This window comes from Wolffia australiana, chromosome 9 (genome assembly GCF_029677425.1).
Source record: "Wolffia australiana isolate 7733 chromosome 9, ASM2967742v1".
NCBI lineage: Eukaryota > Viridiplantae > Streptophyta > Magnoliopsida > Alismatales > Araceae > Wolffia > Wolffia australiana.
The window spans coordinates 2,675,001-2,681,628 of record NC_135843.1 but is presented as its reverse complement, the minus strand read 5'-3'; the positions used below and the strand labels follow the sequence as shown (position 1 = coordinate 2,681,628).

Here is a 6,628-nt window from a genome sequence, read left to right as displayed (position 1 = left end):
CGAGCTGTGGAGTGGCGCTGGGGGTCTTGGGGAAATACCCTGCCCGGTATCCGAGTTCGTCCCTCTGGTGGCGAGAGCCTGAAGAATCCTCTCCAGAGCTTCGGTCGTATTCTTCTTGCTTTCGTCCAACCGTGCTGTGAGCACGGCCAGAGCGTCAACGGTGTTTTGGGAGACCACCGACAGCTGGTCCACTCGTCCCTCCAGTTCTTCCATGCGCCCTAATGTGAGCCCCTTCGGCATGCACAGGTCGCTGGATGGTGGCTCTGATACCAAATGTTAAGTCTCTCGAAACCCAACAAACTCGAATCAACTTCCAAGTAGTTCTCAACAGAAACCAGCAGAGGTCCGGTACAGAAAGGGAGAAGAGAAGGCAGCAGGGGAGAGAGGTGGCGAGATGTGCGCTGAGGTACGCGGCTCCTTGGGTCCGTCAGGAGGCGCGTAGCTAGGTGAGGTATCGCGCTGGAAGAGACCAGGAAGAAGGTTAGGGCAAGATGATAGGAGGTTAAAGCGAGAGAGAGAAGGAGAGAAGGAGAGAAGGAGAGAAGGAGAGAAGGAGAGAAGGAGAGAAGGAGAGAAGGAGAGAAGGAGAGAGAGAGCTTACGGTTTGGCTTCCTGATTCGCTTCTCAGTCCCCTCTTCCTTATGCGGGCTTACGGGAGTACCGTGACCCATACGCCTGGGGGACGGGACTCCAAGCGGCCCCCCTGTGGAGACGAAACGACCCTCCCCCGGGCCTTCTGTCTTCCGTCAACCGTAGACCCTGAGAGGGGTCTTAACACTCTCTCTCTCCACATCTCTCAACAACTCAATCCCTCGCTCTCTCTCCACCGTTGACGCTCTCTCTCTCTCGACGTCTCTCTTTCTCTGCGCCTCTTTCTATCTCTCTCTCAAACTGTCTCTCTCTCACAAAACTTCTGTCCCTCTCTCTCAACATGTCTCTCTAAACCTCGGTCTCTCTCCATCGATTTCTAAACCTTGTGTGTAAGGAAAAACAAATTTTGGTCTGTTCTTGGGGTGGCCCTGGCAGGCATGATCGTGGGCAAACGGCTCAAGGTGTGCGTGGAGGTGGGCGCCGTTCTGTCGGCCATCGGGCTATACGAGGCGGCGCTGAGCGCGTGCTCCTTCCAGATGCTCGGCATGGCAGATCTGGGCCTGCTCCCGCGCTTCCTGGCCGTGCGATCGGCGTGGTTTTGCACGTCGTGGCTGGCCATCATCGTGTCGATGGCCATTACGCTGGCTTTCACCTTCATGAGGTTCGAAGACATCGTCGCGGCGGCCAACTTCACCTACGCGCTGAGCATGCTGCTGGAGTTCGCGGCCTTCCTCTTGCTGCGGCAGAAGAAGCCGCTGCTGAAGCGGCCCTTCCGAGTGCCCGCCAGCACGCCGTGGCTCGCCGCCATGTGCGTCGTGCCCTCCGTCTTCATCGTGCTCGTCATGCTCATGGGCAGCCGGAGAATGTACGCCGTCAGTGCTGGCATGACCTCGCTCGGCGCCGTTCTCTACTTTCTCTCCAAGGCCCTCAAGGAGAAGAAATGGCTCGCCTACACCGACCCCCCCTGCACTGAACACTAGTATCTCCCTCCCTCTCCCTCTCTCTTCTATCATTTTTCTCTTCCTTCCCTTCTCTCCCTCTCTCTCTCCCTTTCTCGCCTCTATCTCTCTCTGTATCTATTTATCTATCTATCTCTTTCTCTCTCTTTCTCTTAGGGAAGGCCGAAACCTGGTGGGAAGTCGGTGTCCCTCTTTCTGTGTCTCTATTTCCTCCGATCTATCTCTGCCTCCATCTCTCCATCTCTTTACTCCATTTGAATATGTAAATATTATCTTTGAGAATGCCATAGTGCTATTTTTCCATTACTCTCTCTTTCTTGCTTGGCTGATTTTAACTTAGCTGATTTGAGAACGCCAGACGTAGGTGTCCAGGTCTGCCTTGGTGAGTGTCAGAGGTTACCTTGTACGATTTGGATTTGGTATCTTTCTCGGCTTGAAATCTTCCCATTATACAGGTTTACTATGATAGCTCTCTATCTCTCGTTTTGGCTCTATCTTTCTGTCTCTCGCCAGCCCTCTCGCTGTTTCTCTCTACCTCTCTCTCTCTCTCGCTCTCCCTGAGAATTTACTACTACTATATTCGTTATTCTCTCCTTTTCTCGTTTCCTTCATTTTAGCGGAGTCTAATGCCACGTTTATAAGTGTCTTTGAGGTTACTATGATAGCTCTCTCTCTCTCTCTCTCGTTTTGGCTCTATCTTTCTGTCTCTCGCTGTTTCTCTCTACCTCTTTCTCGCTCTCGCTCTCTATCTCTCTGTGTCTCTCTCTCTCTCGCTCTCTCTGAGAATTGATTACTACTATATTCGTTATTCTCTCCTTTTCGCGCTTCCTTGATTTTAACGGAGTCTAATGCCGCGTTTATAAGTGTCTTTGAGGTTGCCTAGTCCTATTTGGATTTGGTCTCTTTCTCCACTTGAAATCTCCTCATCTTGTCTCTATTTCTGTCTCTCGCTCTCCCTCTCTCTGTTTCTCGCTCTACCGCTCTCTTGCTCTTGCTGTCTATATCTCTCTCACTACCTTTGTCTTGCTCTCCCTTTCTCTCTCTGTCCCTATCCCTTTTGTCAGTTCTGTGTGTCACTCAACCTTTCTCGCTTTAACTCTCTATCTATGTCTCTACCTATCTATCTATTTACTCTATTTTTCCATCCATCAAATCTATCTATCTTTTCTCCATCCATATCTATATTTACCTATCTATATCTGTGTCTCGTGATGGTGTTATCTGTCGCATCTGCGGGCGAATTAAGATATGTGACGGTGTGATGTCAATCGCTTTATCTGTTACCGCTGAAGCCGAACCATGTGCAACTTCAATACTTGGAGTTGCACTCATCTGGCAAAATATCCCACGTTGTCCACGAGAAGAATTGGCATCGTCGCCACGATGTTTCAAGGACGGGTAGACAAAACTTGTTATAAATTATAATGTCTAATAATTTGTTAGAATAACAAGTTAATTCAATACAAAGGAATTTGGGATCAAAGTAATGGGAAGTGTGATGTGGGAGATCCAAAAGTGTACTAAATAAGTTCTAGAGGAGGTCGACAAGAAGAACAAGATCTGATGAGATGTATTGGCTGTAATATTCACAGCACGCAACTACCGTATTTTAAAGAAGATATTGCTTTGACGTTTTAACCATATTTTATGTTTCATTCAACTTCGACCCAAGTGTTTGTTTTTGTGGCTTTTAGTTGAGTTATAAAATACCAATCCCACGTAATTTCTATGAATCAATATCTTAACTTCGATCGTATGCAGGCCTTAGACTCATATCAAAGGAACATATATTATATTTAATAAGATAGAGCATCAATGTGCATCATGATGTCAGAAGAGCATCAGACAAAGTATGAAAACAGATGGATAAAATAGCAGAACTTAACTTTCTTACCAATTCCTCGCCATGACAGAGCCCATGTTTAATCTCAATTTATTCTTCCTCAAATAATTAATCCACGTGAAATAATATCCAAAATAACGTCATGCATATCATGTTATAAATAAGTACATATGCATGCTTTGAGTCGGCATAGATGTTTTACGTGGTGCAAAAAATTTCAAGTCTGTCAGCTACTTAGAAATGATTGGAAAGGTGTTCAATTACTCCCAAATTTCTGGCTGGCGTCTCACAATTGGATTGCTCGAATTAATTGTTCTTGAACAGTTGGGATGTACGTGAAGTTTTTGTCTCACTCCAACTACCCATACACTCCAATATTACCCCTAGTGCCTAAGACTTGTATTGACTCTGTCTATCTTGAGTCAATCCAACCAAAACATTGTGGGACGCAATGTTGGAGTGTCAGGGTAGGGTCTAAAGACATGGTTAGAGAATAGAATGAGGGGAGTACAAATTGCAAAAATAAGATGGTGATGGTATGAAGAATGGAAGGTAACATTTTGTGTTGTCTCCACTATTAATGGGTCATATTATTATCAGCTTCCTACGAGCAAGAGTTTCAGATTTATATCATATTCCTAATGTGTGTATCTATGTCATCTTCCACGACATTAACATATATCTAATATATATATATATGTATTTTTGACGTCGAAATAAAATATTTGCACAGCACTTCCTTTACACATCACTATTAAATACTTCATTGTTCTCTCTGAGACATAATAACAAACACGCAGTGGTGTTTGTTTATTCTCGTACTCATTAATTCAATTCAACTCTCAGATCCGATCCCTGTGGAGATGACCTTTCTCACAACTATACATTACAGAGTAAGTTTACAAATTATAATATTTGTTTTGACTGAAACGAAAATAACAACGACAAAGTTACACCCCATTCTCGCCTTTATCATCCTCCCTCTTCCTTATCTACATCACTCTTCTCGTCCCCTTCAGCTTTGGCAACCCCGACCCCTCCCGAGTATCTCCTTCTGCCTATCAAGTTCTTTCTGGGTCCTGCATCGTTCAGCTTGGGAGAGTATCGCCTTTCCTCTATCGCACAGATCCTCCTCGTTCTCATTCACAGCTTCTTCGTACTCCCCGGATCAACCTTCATCACCGACGTCAGGACTCATTACGAAGTCTCGCCATGGGAATAGCTGCAGAGAGTTTGGCTCGGTCCGCCCTCGTTCCCTGTTATCTCAAAGCTGCATATATTGGTCGCGCACCGGACATCCTCGTCCCTGCGTCGCTGCCGCTCCTCCCAAGTCTGTCTCCTCTAATCCTCGCCGAGGATGGCGCCGAGGAGGGCACGTCGTCCCAGCCAGGTGCAACGGCCATCCGAGGAGGGCACAGTACATCCTCCGCCATGAAGTGTCGCCGCACAGCCCGACTCGTTCTTCTACGTCGGAGTGCGGTTCTTCGGCACGACGATATGGTGGTGTGCTCTTCAACCAGCCAGCCACAAAGCTTGTCACATCTCATTAAAATTGCTCCATGAATAAAATTACTCATCTCACTAAAATTGTGCCACGAAGCCTTCCACCTGCACGACGGCGTGGTGGTGAAGCTGTCTCATTCTTCAGCAGTTAAAAACTATAATGTCATATGTTTTGTTTTTATTTATATTTCTTATAAATGTATCATCCAGACAATCATCAGTCATTATCAGTTATCCGTATGCCATTTTCGTCATCCACAATCTGTCATAAATCAATGATGCCTAATAATGATGACTAAAAGCTCTCTATTGAGTCATTCAACCGAATATCTGGAATACGACATATCACCTTTTTATGAAGGACGGATGACAAAATGCTATCCCTTCTCCAGCTCTTTTATCTCTCTCTCTCTCCCTCCCTCTCACTCACTCTCCTCATATCTTTCTCTCTCTCTGTGCTGATGTCTCTCTTTTCTGCTCTCTAATGATTTCTCTTTCCTCATCTCTCTCTTCCTTGATCCTTGTCCCCCTCTCTATGTCTCTATCTCTGTCCTTCTGCCGCTCCTCTCTTTCACTGTTTACATATCGACCCATATCTCACATTCTGTACCGCTGTCTTTTCTCCCTCTTTCTCAATGTCTATAACTTTCATTCCCTAAGCCTCTCTCTACATATCAATCTATATACCCATCTATCAATCAATCCATCCATCTTCCTAATCTATATATCTATAGATAGATAAATAGATAGATAGATAGGTAGACAGATAGATAGATAGATATATGGATGGATAAATAGATAGAAAGATGGATGGATGGATAGATAGATAGATAGATTTGTAGATAGAGAGAGATAGATAGATACATAAATAGATAGATTGATAGGTAGGTTGATAGATAGATAGACAGATAGATGGATGGATAGATAAATGGATGGATAGATAGCACTATTTATCTATCTATGGGCTTGACAATCAAATTAGTCGTTATTCTGGTCTCTTGCTTGGTGGCATAGAAATCTCTCCACTCTGTACACATATATTATTATTTATAATAATCTCTCCACACAAGACTATCCGCCGGTTTGAGTATGTCTTACCCTTTTTTTACATATATAGCTGTAGGTTTCTAACAAGTAGGAGAAGATCCATTATTGCCTCTGGTGACTGGGTACTGACCAAGTCCGATATCCGATATCCGACACCGTCTCATTTTTTCCCGGATATCGGATATCGGTTGTCCGATACCGGATGACGAACTTATATTGATTGGGCGAACACTATCACTCGATCCCGTTATCGCAATCTCTATTCCCCTGTATTAAAAACATTTAATAATACCCTTCCAACCTCGAAGAGAATGGTGCTCTTTCTATAATGTTATCAGCTGATTCAATAGAATCTCTAGTTCGTTGGTAACTGTTGTCAAACCCATCCAGCCTTTGGATAGCTGTCAAGCCACTTGAATATCTCTTTGTCCCAATATCTCCTCCCTTTCTCAAGTCTCAGCCCCTTTGGAGTCTCGATCTCTATCCCTATATCTCTCAATCTCTCTCGCTTTCTCAACTCTCTATCTCAACCTCTCCCAATATATCAGAATCTCAATCTCTCTCCCCTTTTCTCAACCCCTCTCGATCTCTACCTCTCTCTATCTCTTGCCTTTTCTAAACCCCTCTCGATCTCTATCTCTCTAAGTCTCTCAGTCTCTCTCTCTCTCTCTTTCTCAACCCCTCT

At 44.8% G+C, this 6,628-nt stretch overlaps 1 pseudogene; it reads left to right on the top strand.

Moving 5' to 3' along the window:
• Positions 1-1,028: 1,028 nt before the first annotated feature.
• Positions 1,029-1,571, top strand: LOC144707890 (putative polyamine transporter At3g13620 pseudogene; annotated as a pseudogene).
• Positions 1,572-6,628: the final 5,057 nt, after the last annotated feature.